Here is a 19227-nt window from a genome sequence, read left to right as displayed (position 1 = left end):
TCTTCTTTGACTTTCCTCTATAGTGAGTGGTCTTAGACCCAACGAGCATTTAATTTAGCTACCCACCACTTCCAATCCCTGTCTTCTCACTCCATTTTGAACTAGACATTGGCTTTTGATGCTCTGGGGAAAAGAAGGTCATAGTCAAAAGGTAAGAAAATTAAATAACGTAATCTTTGTCTCTTGAATTTCCAGTATCCAGTCCTTGCACTTAAGGGATTATCCAGGGTCATAAATACTGTATACAATTTTCACCTTATACCGATAAGATCAAATGCCACTGTAGTTCCAAATTTTCGACAGTTAACTAATATCACTCACAAGTAATAATAAAAAAGTTGATACAAAAAACAAAGATGAAAAATCACCTGCTTCCATGAATTGACATTGTGGACAAGAAACCTCAGCACCCTGGGGTGGGGGCAGCTTGTTCCCTGCTGTCTGAGAGGGGACTGGAGGTGGGGGTGATGTATATGTCACCAAAGACATCACGGAAATTCTCAGCGTGGCATCTTCAGAAGGAGGAGGAGCTTCAAGACAGATACCTCACAGGGGAAAATACCTCCACATCAGCCATCAGGCCCGCAGCTGTTCCTCCTAAATGTCGCTCGTCACCTCTTCATCCTCACACCCCTTTTCACAAGCCTTCAGGGGGTCAGGCCTTCATCCTCTTTCACCTGGACTGTGGCCCCATCCCCTCTCAGGTCTCCCTGTCCTGAGTCTATTATGTCGCTGAATAATCTTGCTGGAGTCCTGTTGTGGATCCATCTCCCTTCCACATTGCTCCACTGCCTTCCCAGTTAAATGCATTCCCAAACTCTGATACCTGGACATCATTATATCCTCATCTTCCCGTCCCACCCTACCTCACCGTCCCATGCCCCAGCCCATTGTGAGCACCCACTCTTTCCCCATTACGCCCTAAGCTTTCCCACCTTTGCTCCCATCATTCCCCTTCCTTGCAAGGACTTCCCTTAATGACTCTGCCTGTCTAAATCTGGACCACTCTTTACAAGCAAGCTTCAAAGCTGCCTCTTTCAAGAAGTCTTCAGTGAACCTTTCCCGCCATTCCCAGGCCAGCAGAGAGTCAGGAAATGTAAACACATAAACAAATTCCAACAAATTTGAAGAGAATGATGGGAAAATGCTATTCCTAGCAGAAAAAGAAATTGCCTTTTTTTTTGGTGGGTGGAACCCAGAACCCAAAGAGCAGGGAGGAGTGTGGAGGAATAGAACTGGAGGTGCTGGGTTCAGGCTAAATGCCCCTAGGTGAGAAAGGCAGAAGAGGGTTTTAGAGGAAGGATAGAAGCAGCTAACAAGGATTTAAAAAAAAAAAAAAGTTATTGCTGTGTGGCATGCATTATCAGCTTTTCTGCTTTCCCACGAAAATCTTCAGTAAAATTTACTTCTGCTGTGTACAGTAGCAGGGGTGGGGGCCGCCGATGTGCTGGCCCAAAAGCTGGGACAGGGCAAATCCAGTGTCTGCTTGCAGGAGGCCAGAGTTCCTGGGCACCAGGGTAAACAAGTGCAGCAAGGCATGGAGGAGATGGATGCACTCCTGACTGAGGGAGGGGAGGGAGGAAAAGTGTGAGGCTGCCATCTTCCGAGAGAGGAAAAGAAACTGACGTAACTAATTGCATTTGGCATCAGATTCTACCATTAGCATTCATTTCTAGGGGCATATTTGATACTCATTGTTATGGATTGAATTGTGTCCCCCTCAAAGATATGGAGAAGCGCAAACCCCTAACCTGAAAAGGTGACCCTGTTTGGAAATAGAGTTTTTGAAGGTTAACATGAGGTCATACTAGAGTAGTGTGGGTCCTAATCCTACATGACTCCTGTCCTTATAAAAGAGGAGGAAAGCCAAAGAGACACGCACACAGGGGAAGACACAGCTACACATAAAGATGCACCTACAAGAAAAGGAACGCCAAAGGTTGCCAGCAGCCACGGAAGCTTGGACAGTGGCATGGAGCTGTTCCTCTCTCACAGCCCTCAGAAAGAATCAACATGGTCAATACCCTGATTTGGGCTTTAGCTTCTAGAACTTGAGACAATAATTTTCTGTTCTCTAAAGCCACTCACTTTGTGACATTTCATTATAGCAGCTCCAGGAAACTAAGACACTCACAAACACCATTTATGGTAAAAATGATTATCTCTATTTTACAGCTGAAAACACTGTGGGCTCAAGGGTGATATGTCCTGCTCAAGGTCCCAGGAGAAGTGGGTGTGAACCCACGAAATCTGAGAGCAAAGGCCAGCTCATTAAGCTCCTCAAGTGCACCGTGAGCATATGCTTCTCTTCAACACCTCGGGGTGCCTCATGCGGGCTAAGCTCCGGCAATTCAGATGTACTGACTGGTTAAGGAAAGTATCTGTGTAGCCGCCTCAGAAACCCTGTCACATCCCTTGGCTCACGTCTGATTTCAGCTGCAGCTGTGGTGGATACTTCCTTGCAAGCTCAGAGCCATCTCAAACGACCAGTGTCCTGCTCCACGTACAAGCCCCAGTTTGCACATTTGCCACAGGCTTCCTGGCACCACAGGAGCTTGCTTGGACAGACAACACAGCCCAGAAATCTAGGGGAGTTAATACCTATTGGGGCAGCCTGCACCCAGTGGGGGTAGGACTCGGTGGACCACGTCCACCTTCCCATCTTGCAGGTAGGCAATGCTGGGAATCGTTCTGTGTGCTTTGAAGGGTCCTGGTGGAATGCAGGCCCTGTCTCCACAGTGCAGCCCAACATAACACACCCTGATGAGGCTTCTCTTCGTTCTCTGTCTCACCCTCCCCATTCCCTTACTCCTGCTCCCTGGGATCATCTCCGCAGTAAACTACCTGCACCCAAGTCCTTGTCTCGCACTCTGCTTTTGGGGGAACCCAAACTAAGAGAGCTTCCAGTGATGGTGTCATTGGGAATCAGGAGGAACCCTTTCCAAGGGGGCATTCTGGAACTGATTCATAGCAGGGAGCTGCACATGTAGAAGCCCCCAAAGGCTAATGGATTATGGGAACATCAAATAGGGCTCTGATTTAGAGGTGAAGAGGGAGTCCTGGGGCATGTTACACAGGTTAAAGAGCTTGAGTGCCATTTAAGCACAGAAGATGCTTAGATTTGTATTTCTGAAAGGCTACTCTGATTGTTGAGTGGATGATGGATTGGAGGGAGCAAGAGAAGACAGAGACCAGTGAGGAGGCCATTTAGTCATAATTTGGTGTTAGTGATGAGATTCATGCTAAGGAACTGGCAATGGGCCTGGAGAAAAGATGACAGAGTCAAGGCTAGTTTACAAAGTAGGACCGCCTGGACATGGGGAGAGCCTGAATAATATCAGGGATTGGGGATGGACAAGAGGAACAGTGAGAACTGACTCTAGCCTTCTTGTGCCGTTTGCTAATTGAGGGGACATGGGAAGAAGAGCAGGGGGAGGGGTGGGAGGACCTGCTGGGTGCCAGGTTCCTGTGGGTTACAGAGGTCTCTGGAGGACTGTGGATGTTGTCTGGTGCTCAGGAGGGAGGTAGGGCTGGAGATACAGACATGGGAGGCATCCACCATAAGACTTCCTAGAGTCTCTCTCCTGGGCCTGTTCCTGCTGCCGAACCAAGAAGCGTTGCCTGGGTGACTTGTAAGGATCCTGTGGCTCTGAAGGAGGAGGCTCTGCTTTTTTTCCTACCCCATGGGGGTAGGGAGCAGACAAATCTGGAACCAGACCACTACTCCCTCAAGAATCCCCCAGCAGAACATTCTGCTTCCTCCAAGCCCCAAGCTCCGGAGGACTGTCTATCCGAAGAAATGGAGGCATGGCAGGGACCTAGTCCCAGTCCTTGGGAACCTCCCTTCATTGTTTCCACAGTAGCGCTGGCCCAAAAGCCAAGGTAGGAGGCACAAGGAGAAGCAGGTTTTTCTAAGTCACTGCCCTGTCTCGGATAGGTGTGGGTCGGGGTGGGTGTTTGCATCCCTGTGGAGGCAGAGAAGAAATGCAAAAAGATTGGGGGAAAGGTTCAGCTCAGAGCCCTGAATAGGGGGCTTATATTAGGCAAGATTCTCCCAGAAAATGGGTACACACTCAAGATGATTGACTAAAGAGAGATGAATAACGTGTGGGCAGGGTTAAGGAAATCAACAAGGAATGAGGAAACATTCAGAGACTAGCAATGGTGGAAAGCCATTACCGCTCCTAGGCTAGGTCTACAGGGGCAAGGGTAGGAATGGTGTGTTACAGAAGTTGGGCTGTTACTTGGAGTCATAGAAGAAGGGCCACCCAACAGGAGCTGTAATCTCAGAGTGCAGCTTCTACCAGACTGTCACCATGAAGGGAAAAACAGGAGGACTAAATACTCTGGTCTCTCTCCTTCTGCTCTGTGATCTTCTGCCACAGCCTGCCATTGGCTGAGCCCAATACAAGGTGATACAGCCCACAGAAACCAGCCTCCTGGGACACAGAGCAGAACAAAGAATACATCTGGGGGCAAATGGAGAACAATCAGCACAGTAATGAACCTGGGTGAAGGCTCACGCTTCACTGCTTACTAGATGTTCAAGTGGGTTCTTCACGTGAAACCTAATTTTCCTCGTCTGTAGAGCAGGAATGAGTCGGAATCAACTCGATGGCACTGGGTTTGGTTTTGGTTTGGTTTTTAGAGAAGGAATAACAACAACTGCCTCATGAAAGTGAATGTAAGTGCCTAACACATAGCTGATACTCAATATTTCGTTCCCTCTATCTAGTCTCCACCACGTATTTTATCCTGCAGGAAGCAACCCCTCCCCACGTACACAGGTCCCTCCCACAGCATCTCCAGTCTGGTGGGTCTGCCAATTAGATTGGCTGCTTTTTGAAGCATCTTGGTGTGCAAGGCTTGAAGTCTGAAGACTTGCGTTAAAGCCCTGACTCTATCGTTTATCTTAGGGAAGCCCCTTCATATCCTTGAATCTTGGTTTCTTCACCTATTAAAAAAAGTTGCCATTTACAGGAAATACAGGGTGGAGAGAAGGAGTGTGCTCTCACATTGTAGGGAGAGCAACTAGGGTCATATAACCATGTGTGTATAAGTTCTTGTATGAGAAACTGACTTGAATTGTAAACTTTCACTTAAAGCACAATAAAAAAAATTTAAAGAAAAAAAGTCATCATAAAAAATTTCCTTTTCATTATTTTTACCCACACCCATTAATACCCATGTGCCCTGAGACATTCCATCAGAAAGAAGCTGTTTGCACTAATTCATACTACCATGCAAATGATTGGCAACAAACTCTGAGCTTTTACAAGGTATTGGGAGGATAAATAGATGAATCAGCCAATGAATTTATAGGGTATATCTTATTCGTATCTCATTGCTAATACCTAAATAATGTTCTACTCTTTGTGGATGCAGGATATTTATCATTTGTTTGTAGAATTGCTGAATTCTTGTCATATTTACTTCTGTGTTCTGGGTAACCAGGATGGAACCTGGCAAACAGAAGGTGCTCATGTGTGTGTGATCATTACACGAAGAAATTAAATAAATTCAGTCCAGTTCAAAGGCCACATCTGAATGTGGGGCTCCTGGCCTGGCAAGGCCAGCAGAGATCTCTCTGGGTCAGGACTTCTCCCCTCTCTGCATGCAAGAAGCCAAGGCCTTGGCAACAGCTGCAACCAGCTGGCACAATGTCCTGGCAAGAGACATTGTTTGGCCAAAACAGGAAGCCACCCGAGGGGAAGTGTGTCCTCGCCTCAGTGAACCCCTGAAGAATGGCCCCCGAGAAACTTGGGGACGTGCTGGCAGGCACACACTGTATTACAGCTGCGCACCCCCTTCCCCCCACTCCTCCCCTCCCCGCCCCAGACCAGGTGATCAACTTCACTTGACCCTTGGGGCCTGGTGCAGGATAAACAGGGCTGGGAACCCATGTGAGTTCTAGTCCTGTGTGACCTTGGTCAGGTCACCATCCCTCTATGAACTTGTACCCTCATCTATCAATTGATAGGTTAGAAATACACATTTGCAGTTGAATGAATACGTGTCTGGATGTTTCATAGGTCCATTGGCCATCCGCTTCTATGGTCTTCTGGTACTGAGTACAGTTGAGGCCCACGGAATGAGCTATTTTCCACCAAGAGAAGGGAAGCCTAGTGGTTCTACAGCACTTCACAGTTAGCAAAGCACTCTCTTCATTTCATTTGACCCCAAATTATGCTGAGAGGGACCAAAGGTGGGGTTTATGGTCCCGTGTCAGAGGAGGACATGGAAGCACAAAGCCAGAATTTGAATGCACACTCCTGGCTTTGGATTTTCCCAGGCCAGGCCCCAGTAGTTCTCGGGAGACCTTGTGTAATGAATGAGTGCGTGCACATGCAGGCTGGAGAGGGGGCGATCCCAGCACTGACAGAGGAGCTCTGAGACAGAGGGCCGCTGTGTGGAGGGACTGTGGAAGCCCAGAGGAGGCAACAGGCCCCATGCCTGGGAAAGCCCTGGGCTGGCAGCTGGAGCCTGCGTAGTTGTTTGTTGTGTGTTTATTTTCCATTCAGCCTCTGCCACTTACCCACTATGTGGCCAAGCAAGCCCGTCCACTTCCCTGTGCCCCAGTGTCCTCAGCGGTGATCTGGAGATGATGCCTGTCCTACTGACCCCATGAGGACATGTTAGTTGCCTGCCAGCCTCTGTTCTCCTCTTCCTTCATCACAGAACCCCAATTCTGTTCAGATAATCTTCCCAGCCCAGATCTAGCACTAAAAAAAGTTGTAGTCAAGTTGGCTTCGATTCATGGAAACCCCATGTGTGTCAGAGTAGAATTGTGCTCTGTAGAGTTTTCAATGGCTGATTTTTGGGAAGTAGAACACCAGCCCTTTCTTCCTAGGCACCTGTGGGTGGACTCAAACCTCTAACCTTTTGGTTAGCAGCTGAGCATGTTAACCATTTGCAACACTCAGGGAGTCCAGTCTAGCTCTAGATCCCAATTTATCTAAGCCAGTCAGCACATGGCATTTCCCTAAAGAGCATTATTGGTTGAAACATGATCCAATTTGTCCCAATTAGACCAAATTAAAGGATTTATAGTGCCAGGTTGGGAGAGAAGTTTTCTCTTGCTCTCCCCTGCTGAATATTCAACTGGAAGTATGCAGCTCCTATTGCCCCCTGGAGCCGTCTTTCAACCCTGAGGAGCATAACAGCCGTCATGGGGTTGCAGCCAAGAACAAGAAAGAAACAGAAAAGCATGCATTCTTGACAACACCAGGAGCAGCCACTGGTGCCAGAGCTGCCCATCTCTGGCCTTGCAGTGGTATGAGATAATGCATTGCCTTATTTTATTTAGTCTGTTGGGGGCAGAGTTTTCTCTTACTGCAGCCAAAGGCATCCTCAGTGCCCCTCGTCATCTTGGAGTTTCTGATGCACAGAGGGGAAATGGGTCTGTCCTCCCCCAACCTGGCTCACTCTTGATAGTCAAGCTGGGAGAACAGTTTCGAAACCTCTGGGCACACAGCCAGAGCTGACGACTTGTTCGCGGTTATTTTGGAAGTTCTGCGTTTTTTACTCTCTGTTCCTCGAGCCAGAGACAATTCCTCCCTCCCTCAGCCGGCTTCTGGCCTTGGCCCAGGCCACTGCCACTGACATTAATGCTGCAGCATTGACGGAAAGGAGAGAGAGAGCCTGGGCCCCGAGACTCTAGGCCTGGCTGCTCCTCCTGCTAAGTTCCTGGATTTTTTCCTTTCCTTTCCCCTCCAGGGACCACAGCCACTCTTCACCCTTGGAATCACAGAATTTTCCAAACATAAGAGCCTTAGAGATGACCTAGGGCAACTTCCTTGATGTACAAAAGTGGAAACGGATACAGGACAGGGACGTACTCAAGGTCAAACAGAGCTGGGACTAGAACCAGGTATCCTGACTTCAGGCCAGGGACCCTCTCACATCACAGGGAGGTAATAAATTAACAGAACGTTTTTCTGTTTCGAGTATCAATCCAATGTCTCTTGATCTTCCTTGCTTTTCCTTATGGCCACTGCTCTGATTCAGGCTTCACTGTGTCCTGCCTGGGTTTTGCTTTCATCCTAACTGTTTGCCTAGTTTCAACACAGAGCATCCAAAAGGCTCGGCCTTAACTCAGACCTGACTCCATCATTCCCCTGCTTCGCTGCCTACAGGACAAGGTCCAAGACCTTGGTTCACAGGACCCTTCTGGATTGGCCACTGCCCAACCTCATCTGCCAAAAAAAGACCTGTGTTCTTTACTATGACACTCAATAGCCACCACCTCTGGACAGCTACCTCAGGTCCCTCCATCTGTGAAATGGCACCATGTCAGACTCTAAGATGGAGCCCTTTATAAGGTGGGGGCTCCACTGCACTGTGAGCGCCTCCAAAGCAGAGGCCATGCCCACTCAGCATCCCTCCTGCCCTGCACCTGTCACCAGGTTTGACCTTGCCCATGTGCGTTTCCTCTTGTTGGTTCCAGGTTATCTGTCCATAACCCCTGAGCGCAAGGAGCACTGGGGAGAATGGCAGGAGATTCTGATTCCCCATTCCTGGTAAGCTCCATCCCTCCCAGTTCCTCCCACACATCAGCTGATCTGTCTTGGGTGTACTGAAGATCACAGACACTGAGAACCAGGTCAGGCTCGGGGTCTGGGGGGTCAGGAGGCAAAGCTTAGCAAACTGTCTCCCCTGAGCACAGCCAAGCAAAGCCCTGAACTTGGAACTCAGTGCTGGGATTCCAGGAACTCCACTTCCAGGAATCAGTCCTAATGGGAACATCCAGAATGTGAACAAAGATGAACACAGCAGAATTTATTTATAATAGCAAAAATCTGGAAGCAATCTAGAAGTCCAGCAGGAATGGAAAAGTTAAATATGTTGAGGTATATTCAGATAGTGGAATATTGGATGGCCATTAAAATTATGTATACAAAGTGTTAAGTGGCCAAATGTAGAATATAAAATCATACATGTAGTGTAATCATAACTATGGAAAAAATGCATACAGACTAGGAGGAAATATACTAAAATGCTTAAAAGTGGTTTACTTGGGATAAAAAGATTGAATTTTTCCTATGTTATACTTTCCTGTGCTTTCCAAAATTTCTAGTATAAACTTCAATTCATTTTTAGTCAGAAAAAAAAATAAATTAGCCAAGGGGGAAAAAAAGAGATCAATTTTTATCCCAACTCTGATGATCATTTAACCCATGACCTTGAGCAAGGTAGCCACCCTCTTCAAGGCTCCATTTCCTCTTTTGTTGGTTCATTTGTTCCTTCCTTCATTCATTCTAGAAATTTCTCCTAAAGGCCTCATCTGCGTCAGGCCTTGTGCAGGACACTAGGGACAGAAAAAAAGAATCAGAATCTAAATACATGAAAAAAAGTTTAACCTTGTTCATAATCAGAGATATGCCAATTAAAACTAAACTAAGACACCACTTGTCATCTATCATATTGGCAAAAGTCCAAGAATGTGAGAGCATGTTGCCAAGGCTATGGGAAAACAGACCCTCTTATACATTGCCTAGTGGAAATACAAAACAGTGCAAGCCCTATATAGAGGCAAATTTGTCAGTTTCTATCAAAATTACATATCCTTGTACCTTTTGACCCAGAAACCCCACTTCTAGGAATCTATTCCAAAGATACACTGGCAAAAATTTGACAAGATGTCTGCATGAAGCTATTCATGGCAGCATCATTTATAACAGTAAAAACTGTAAACCACTTAAATGTCCATCGGCGAGGATTAGTTGTCACACAATGGAGGACCCTGGAGTTGGAAAAGGGAATGGAGATCTCTGTATACAGTGATGGTGTGATCTGCAGGGTACAACTGCTGGAAAAAAAACAAAGTAGAAGAAAGCATATATGGTAATTATCATTTATCAAGAAAAGGGAAAGGAACATAGAATTATATGCCTGTTTTCTTACATTTAAAAAAATCAGCTAAAAATAAAATTAAAAATTATCTGTTGGAGGAAGGAGGAAATAGGATAAAGGCAATGGGGGTAGAAGCTAGACTTCTTTGAATACACCTTGTTCTGGAGATTAAATTTAGAGCCAGGCAAATGCTTTACATAATAACAAAACAAAATTAAATCAAAATACAGTCAAAAACAATAAAAAATATCAAAATGAAATAAATGAATCTGTGTGTCAAGTTGCTGACTTCACCGTGCAGAGTGGAATTATTTCAAGTGATTTAAAAACCTAGCGATTTGTACATCTACAAAATCCCCTTGCCACCGGGTCAATTTCTACTCATAGTGACCCTATAGGACAGAGTAGAATTGCCCTGCAGGGTTTCCAGGGAGCAGCTGTTGGGTTCAAACTGCCGACCTCTTTGTTAGCAGCCGAGCTCCCCACTGTGCCTCCAGGGCTCCACGCATCTACTAGTAGGATGTATACTCTAAGGACAAAGAGAATGTTAACAAATTATAAAGTGTTTTTAGTAATCATATTGTTAGTAATATTATTGATATTGTTAGTCTGACATTTTTATTATATTTTATAGAGAGAGAGAGAACATAGAAGAAAATGAACCAGTAATCATGTTAATATTAGGAAGCAAGATGTCCAGCATTAGAGAAAAGAAATATAAATGCAAAATCAAAGAACTTAAGTAAAAATCTTATAACCCTAGATTTTGTTTAAAATATCACTAGGAGTTCATGTTTATTTTCTTAAGAAAAAATATGTCCCCACTCTACACACTGAAAACGCCCAGAAGCAATGACCAAGAAGCATCAGGCACCCCTAGCATCCAAATTTGTGGTCTCTAAATACCCCTTCTCACTACAGGGAACCAAGACTTCTCAGATAAAGAGTTGATTCCAGGCCTGGGGCAGAAAATCTACAAGATGAACCTGGACATCTTATCGTGCCAGAGAGTCAGAAGGCTAGGATCATGTCAAAAGGACTCAGGAGTTAATTAAAGAGGTCCTTACTGGCCAAAGACAGCACAATTAGAGTAATAGCAAGGAAAATGCAATGGATTGAAATACAACAAATATAAAACAAAAAGAAAAAAAAAACAGTTAATGATACAAAAAAGCTAAAAGCAAACAAGCAAAACTTTTGTTGGTCTCCTTTGGAGAATGGTAGGAAAGTCACTCTATTCTGAAAATTGGTATATAGCACTAAGCATTTATCCTGCTCTCCTAAACAAACTACCTCAGAGACACCAAATAGCTGAGAAGTTTCTCTTTGTAGAAGTATTCGAACTAACAAATGAAGAAGTAGTAATAGCATTAAAATGTCACTGTTTTATAAATCTCAAATGAAATAATGAACCAATACAATGATGATTAAAGTCTTCTAACATCATTAAAAGGGAGATATTAGACGTTATGCACCTCCTAGGTAAAGCACACAACACCTCCTATGAAGTATTTTTGCCAAAACTTCGTATTTGAATATAATCAAGTTTTTAAATCTAACAACCAATTTATAGGAAAGGCAGGGGACTGGAGAATATGTTAAATAACACCATGCGGATGCAGTCAGCAAAATCCAGAATATGGAAAACTGCACAAGACAAGAGGCTTGGTTTATTAAACAAATTCTTCAAGAAAACATGGGAGGGAGGAGAAACCTATAGATCAAAGGAAACTTAAGAGATGTAACAACCAAACATAATGTATGGACTTTGTTTGGATCCTGATTTTGGACAAACTGACTTTAAAAGATCGCTTATGAGATAATTGGGGAAATGTAAACACAACTGGATGTTTGATATTAAAAATTACTACTAAAATTTTAGCTATGTAGCGGTATTCTGTCATGCCTTTATCTTTAGAAATGCATATTGCAACGTTTAAAATTATTTGATGTTTTGGACTTGCTTCACAATAATACAATGGGGAGGAAGTTGGAGAATATAAATGAAGCAAGAGTGAATGAGTTGGTGAGCGTTGAAGCTGAGTGAGGAACACACGGGGTTCTTTGTATTATTCTCTGTTTTTGGGTATGATTGAAATTTTTCACAATAAAACGTTTTTACTACTCTCAAGAAGGGGTAGGGGAAGGCCTAAACATGCAGGCCAAAGAGATTAGTATCATCCAAGGCTTCGCGGGGTGGGGTGGGGTGGGGTGGGATGTGGTGGGGGATCCCGGGGTGCCAGTGCTGAGCTTCCCTCTGGCGTGCCGGAATAGGCGTGTAGAGGGAGGAGTTACCGGCAGACGGTACAGCATGGGCAAATGCAAGAAGGTTCTCCAATGTGCAGATGGAAAGTAATTTCTGCCTTGAGGGAGCGAAGGGGCACATCAGGGACAGTAGGTGGAGAGGAAGATGAGGAGTGCCATGAAGGGCCTCGAATGTCCAGCCAAGAAGCCCTAAACCCATTGCCGTCTAGTCGATTGGGACCCATAGCGACCCTATAGGACAGGGTAGAACTGCCCCATAGAGTTTCCAAGGAGGGGGCTGGTGGATTTGACCTGCCGACCTTTTGTTTAGCAGTCAAATGTGTAACGTTTGAGCCACAAAGAGCCCTCCAAAAAACCAAACCAAACCCAGTGCCGTCGAGTCGATTCCGACTCATAGCGACCCTACAGGACAAAGTAGAACTGCCCGTAGAGTTTCCAAGGAGTGCCTGGCGGATTTGAACTCCAAGGAGTGCCTGGCGGATTTGAACTGCTGACCTTTTGGTTAGCAGCCGTAGCACTTAATCACTACACCACCAGGGTTTCCACAAGGAGTCGTAGAAGGGCATAAACTGTAGAGCAATGTCGTGGGCTCTCGCATTGCGGGGAGATAAATCGCCCAGGAAGTTGGACAGAGGATGGATTGCAGGAACAAGCGTGAATGCGGAGACCTGTGCAGAAGCTCCTGGTGAGAGACAAGGAGACCCGAGCTGGGGGTGGGTTGGGGATGGATAGGGGAGTGGACTGCACTGAGAGGGGTGGAAGTGAGGAGTCCAGGTTGGGACGGGTTTCTGACTTGGGCAACTACGTGGATACTTCTGCCATTATTGACGTAGAGTTGGGCCTCTCCACGCAGATCCTGGGGCTGGAGGCGGAGCCTGGGTTCTGGTCCCCATTAAGCGCGTGACTGTAGAGCCCTGGGCGTGTCTCTCCGCCTCTCTGGCCCAGGGCTGCCCATCTGTAAAGCAAGGAGTAGGAGCGTCAGATCAGGGGTTCTCCAAATCCACCTGCGTCCAGCCCACTTGTGCATCCTTCTTGCAGCGAGGGCATCACGAGTTCTCATCTGGCCTCTGAAAATCCAGCTGTGTGATGTCAATGGCATTTCCCTTCAGAAAAAGGAAATGAGGTTAGCGAGCGTGTTACCAGGAAAGGAAAGGAAAACTAGCTGAGCCCCGCCCCCTGCAGCCGAGTGCCCCCCCCGCCCCCCGCAGGGCACACTGGGCCCCTCAGCCTGGGGCTGGGGACAGGGCCCAGAAATGTCACGGTTCAGACAGAGGCACCGACGCAGTATGGGTGGGTGTTGTCTGCCACAGTTTTGACTTCAGAGCAGGGCTGGGCACCCCACAGAGGTACCACCTTCTCTGATGCCCTTGGCTCAGACCCCAGCCACACTGGGGGTTCGAGGTCACAGGAAGCTTCAAGGTCTTACTAAATGTCAGCAAGACCCTAAAGATTAAAAGACCCTAAAGATGTCAGCAAGACCCTAAAGATTAGCTGTTTGTAAATGGGAGAAGGAAACCTTGATGACGTAGTGGTTAAGAGCTATGGCTGCAAACCAAAAGGTTAGCAGTTTGAATCCACCAGGCGCTCCTTAGAAACCCTATGGGACGGTTCGACTCTGCCTCACAGGGTAGCTATTTGTCAGAATCGACCCCAATGGGTTTTGTTTGTCTTTTTTTTTTTAAACGGGAAAAGAAGTCAGAGAGGAGAAGGTACCTGACCAAGGTCACAAGGCAAGTGAGAGGAGAATTCCATGTATAAGCTGCACGCACCTGGGGCAGGTGGTCCTGGAAACCTGTCATGCTACAGGGCTCCCAGAGCACCCTGTTCCTGGTGGATGCCCCAGAAAGCCCCTCTCCAGGTACAAATATTACATGCCTCTCTGAATATTTCTTCAAATGCCGCTGTGAAGACAAAATGAAAACAAATTTTAGTCCATCCAATAAAAATAACTCTATATTTTAGAGTTGAAAGATAACATTATTAACTTATTCGATAAATTTATTTATCATAAATTTAGTATATTCAGTAAAATGTTCATATGAAAAATTGATCAATTGGCAAAATGAACATGAGTTGAATAAATTTTTAGAGCTTTGACCCTGCCCATCACCTCTTCTCTTGACTGTGAACCCCATGGGCAAGGCCCAGGTCCAACTGGTCTCTGTCCCTCTAGCCCCCAGCTGGGGGGGCCTGGCACCCAGTAGGTGTCAGGTGTATCTTAGCTCCCATTGCTGAGTAAATCCTGGTATTGAACCTGAATGTTCCCAAGGGCTAGAGAGGACAATGGGAGGTGGATTAGCAATGGTGGCCCTGGTCACTCCTGACACGGTGAAGAAACAGTGGAAAAACCCCTCACCTTTCTCTGATTGAAAAAAGTCAACTCAGGTCATACTTTCCACTGTGCCCCCTGCAGGGAGGGTGGCTGGTTCACCCACCCACGCACCCAGGGGCTGGGGGTTTTCAGGTGAAGTGGAACTAGGTGTTTGTGTCTCTGCACCTTTGCAGAATTGCTCCGCAGCAAGGAGCTAAAAAGCCAGTACTTACACATGATTTGCAGCCTTGATAAGCTTGTACTTATGCTTGTAAAGGTGTGTGCGTGTGTGCGTGCATGCATGTGTGTGCACATGTGTTGGTGCCTGCATCAGTGGGTGACTATACAGGTGTGATTTTGTTGTATATACAGGTGCTGGTGTACCTGTGCTTATCATTATCGTGTATGAAAGTGTGTGAATGCAGTATATATGTATACCCGTGATTATATGGGCATGCAGCATGCACAAGTTTGTGTGAGCATCTGTTAATATGTCTGCTTTCACAATGTGGGTATATTGAGTATATGTACCTGTTTATCCATTTATCCATGGAAGTGTATAGTAATTGTTGTTGTTAGCTGCCGTGTAGTCATCTCTGACTCATGGCGACCCCATGGACAACAGGACAAACGTTGCCCAGTCTTGCACCATCTTCACAATCATTGGTATGCTCAGGTCCATTTTGCCAGCATTGTATATTTTGAGTGCCTCTATGTGTGTGTGCCTGTGTGATGTGTGTGGTGTGTATGTGTGTATATGGCTGTAGGTATACGTATGTGCGTGTATACACACAAATATACATTTGTTCCCTTCTCTCCTCCCCTCTTGGGGAATTACATGGTGTCTGGGTTCTAACCATGGCTGGTGGCTCTTCCAGGAACATTGTTTCCTGGACCCAAAAAATAAGAATGTCAGAGGCTCCACCTGAGTGAGGAATGGGGGTAGGCCTGAGGCTTGGGCCCCTCCAAGAACTGAGCCTGGAAACAGGGACCGGGACACCTGGGGCCCTGAAAAATATCTCTGCCACCTCCAATCTCAGCCCACACTTAGTGGTTTCCAAAGTCTTTTTCTTTCTTTCTTTTTTTTTTTTTTTGCTAGTGGAGCCAAAATAAAATCCTACCAGGATCTCACACATGGAAAACAGATGAATAAATGAAACATGCTCTGGCTGAAGGCTTGGGTTGGGGAGGGCTCAGGAAGGTCTCCACAGAGTACAGTTTGAAGCCGCAGCCTAGGTTGACCCTGAGGTCTGTTCAGTTTACATTCTCATTTACAGTTTAAAAAACATCCACATCCATAATCTCAGCTAATCCTCTTGACCTTCATTCCAGTCTATCTGGGAAGCTGGAAGCAGAGCAGTTCAAAGAGCTGGGCTTAGTTTTGTCTCTTCCCCCTCCTCTAGCTGAGCAACTTCTGCCTCCTCCCTCAAGCCTCCCTCACAGGACCACTGTGAGAATCATGCCAGATGACACCCATGAAGTGTTTGACCAGCATCTGGCATGTGGAAAGCACCTCAAAATGTGAGCTATTGCTCTTACTACTATCCACATTTGACAGACCAAAAAACTGAGGCCCAGAGAGGCTCTCTGACTTGTGTGAGGTCATCTAGAGATGCTGGGAAGCAAGTGAAGCCTTTTCTAACCTCAGATACCCACCATCTGTCACTAGAAGTGTTTTCTTTTCCTCCTGGGCTTGGCCAGGCAGTGGTAAACCCCACAGCTCTGCACTATTACAACCATGTGATTCTGTGGTTGCCCACACTGGCCTAAAAATAGCCGGTAGGAGCCCAGGGGCTCTCCCTTGGTGAATGGCAGAGGGCCTATTCTTTAGGCAGCCGCAGACCTGCTCTGCTCCCCACAGATGGGTGAGCCCTGAATAGGGTGAGACAAGGTGGTCTGGGTCCCAAGTAATATGTGTCAGATGCTATACCAAGCTTGTAACAGAGATTAGTTCTTCTTTTTTTAAGTTTGACATGTAGAAGTTATTATCACCATTGGACAGATGAGAAAATTGATGCTCAGAAAGGCAAAAGTGATTTGCTCAAGGCCAAGAGCTTCAATAAGAACCCAGGTTAATCTGATCCCAAGTCCCATGGTCTTAATCCCTCACCATGTGGCACCTTCCTTATCCGGAGCCTGGAGGCAGCTGGTGCAGGGGCAAGATCAGAGCCTTCAAAGCCACACAGACCTGGCTTCGGATCCTGGCCTCGCTGCTGACTCCTTGTGGCCTCAGAAAGTCACTCACTTCTCTGAGCCTCAGTTTCCTTACCTACAAATGGGGCCACATTGCTCATCAAGTAGGATTATAAGCCAAAAAAACCCAAACCCATCGCCATCGAGTCGATTCCGACTCATAGTGACCCTATAGGACAGAGTAGAACTGCCTCATAGGTTTTCCAAGGAGTGGCTGGTGGATTTGAACCACTGACTTTTTTGGTTAGCAGCCATAGCACTCCATAGTTCTTAACCACTGTGCCACCAGGGCTCCCTAAACAGGATTATAGTGGGAATCAAATGAAATAATGCATGGAAGTGTCCACTGTAAGACCTGGCAGGTAGGAAGTGCTCAGTAAATGGCCTTTCATGGGCCTCTCCCACTCCCATCACTTCCAAAGTTGGGACGAGAGGGGGCAATGTTGGTTGAGCCCCTAGAAGGGTCTTACCAGGTCAGGGCAGTGGGACCGCGAATGAGCAGTCAGGAGAAGAGGGCTCTGTGGCATATTGGCCATAGGAGTATCTCCAGTTCCACATGCTCTTCCAGAACCTTGTCCCTCCCCATCAAGAGGTGGAGTCTATTTTTCCCTCTACTTGAAACTGGGCAGACCTTTGTGACTGCTGCAATGAATAGAATGTGGCAGAAGTGGCATTACATGATTTCTGAGACTAAGTCTTAAAATATGATACAGCTCTTTCTGTCTCCACCCACGTGTCTGTCAGTTTGTCGCACTGTGGGGACTCGCATGTTGCTGTGATGCTGGACGCTATGCCAACAGTACTCAGATACCAGCAGGGTCACCCATGGAGGACAGGTTTCTGCTGAGCTTCCAGACTAAGACAGACTAGGAAGAAGGACCCGGCAGTCTACTTCTGAAAGGCATTAGCCAGTGAAAACCTTATGAATAGCAGCGGAACATTGATATAGTGCTGGAAGATGAGCCCCCCAGGTTGGAAGGCACTCCAGAGATAACTGGGGAAGAGCTGCCTCCTCAGAGTAGAGTTGACCTTAATGACGTGGATGGAGTCGAGCTTTCGGGACATTCATTTTCTGATGTGGCATGACTCAAAATGAGAAGAAACAGCTGCAAACATCTCCTGGGATGTACGAAGTATGAATCTAGGAAAACTGGAAATCATCAAAAATGAAATGGAATGCATAAACATCAATAACCTAGGCGTTAGTGAGCCGAAATGGACTAGTATTGGCCGTTTTGAATTGGACAATAATATAGTCTACTATGCTGGGAATGACAACTTGAAGAGGAATGGTGTTGCATTCTTCATCAAAAAGAACATTTCAAAATGTATCCTGAAGTACAACACTGTCAGTGATAGGATAGTACCCATACACCTACAAGGAAGACCAGTTAATACGACTATTATTCAAATTAACGCACTAACCACTAAGGCCAAAGATGAAGAAATAGAAGAATTTTATCAGCTGCTGCAGTCTGAAATTGATTAAACATGCAATCAGGATGCATTGATAGTTACTGGTGATTGGAATGTGAAAGTTGGAAACAAAGTAGTTGGAAAATATGGCCTTGGTGATAGAAACAATGCCAGAGATCGAATAATAGAATTTTGCAATATGCAATACCAATGACTTCTTCATTGCAAATACCTTCTTTCACCAACAAAAACAGTGACTATACACATAGACCTCACCAGATGGAAGACACAGGAATCAAATTAACTACATCTGTGGAAAGAGACGACAGAAAACTCAATATCAGCAGTCAGAACAAGGCCAGGGGCCGACTGCGGAACAGACCATCAATTGCTCTTATGCAAGTTCAAGCTGAAACTGAAGAAAATCAGAGCAAGTCCATGAGAGCCAAAATATGACCTTGAGTATATCCCACCTGAATTTAGAGACCATCTCAAGAATAGACTTGATGCACTGAACACAAGCAACCGAAGGCCAGAGAAGTTGTGGAATGACATCAGGGACATCATCCATGAAGAAAGCAAGAGATCATTGAAAAGACACGAAAGAAAGAGAAGACCAAGATGGATGTCATAGGAGACTCTGAAAGTTGCTTACAAACGTCAAGCACCTAAAGCAAAAGGAAGAAATGATGAAGTAAAAGAACTGGACAGAAGATTTCAAAAGAGCAGCTCAAGAAGAAGACAAAGTAAAGTATTATAATGACGTGTGCAATGAGCTGGAGATGGAAAACCAAAAGGGAAGAACACGCTAGGCGTTTCTCAAGTTGAAAGAACTGAAGAAAAAATTCAAGCCTCAAGTTGCAATAGTGAAGGATTCCATGGAGAAAATATTAAACCACACAGGAAGCATCAAGGGAAGATGTAAGGGATACACTGAGTCATTTTACCAAAAACAATTCGTTGATGTTCAACCATTTCAAGAGGTGGCATATGATCAGGAACTGATGGTACTGAAGGAAGAAGTCCGAGATGTTCTGAAGGCATTGGCAAAAAACAAGGCTCCAGGAATTGACAGAATATCAATTAAGATGTTTCAACAAACAGATGCAGCACTGGAGGTGCTCACTTGTCTATGCCAAGAAATATGGAAGACAGCTTCCTGGATGACTGGCTGGAAGAGATCCATATTT

At 45.9% G+C, this 19227-nt stretch overlaps 1 long non-coding RNA gene across 1 annotated transcript; it reads right to left on the bottom strand.

Moving 5' to 3' along the window:
- Positions 1–7554: 7554 nt before the first annotated feature.
- LOC135231740 (uncharacterized) lies at positions 7555–17273 on the bottom strand. Its single transcript, XR_010322496.1, has 2 exons — positions 13887–17273; positions 7555–13072 (listed from the first exon to the last, which is right to left on the bottom strand). It is a non-coding gene; the product is annotated as an uncharacterized LOC135231740 (long non-coding RNA).
- Between the last annotated feature and the right edge of the window lie 1954 nt (positions 17274–19227).

Source organism: Loxodonta africana, chromosome 7 (assembly GCF_030014295.1).
Source record: "Loxodonta africana isolate mLoxAfr1 chromosome 7, mLoxAfr1.hap2, whole genome shotgun sequence".
Taxonomy (NCBI): Eukaryota; Metazoa; Chordata; class Mammalia; order Proboscidea; family Elephantidae; genus Loxodonta; species Loxodonta africana.
The sequence above is the reverse complement of the archived record's forward strand: the minus strand, read 5'-3'. Positions and strand labels throughout refer to the sequence as shown.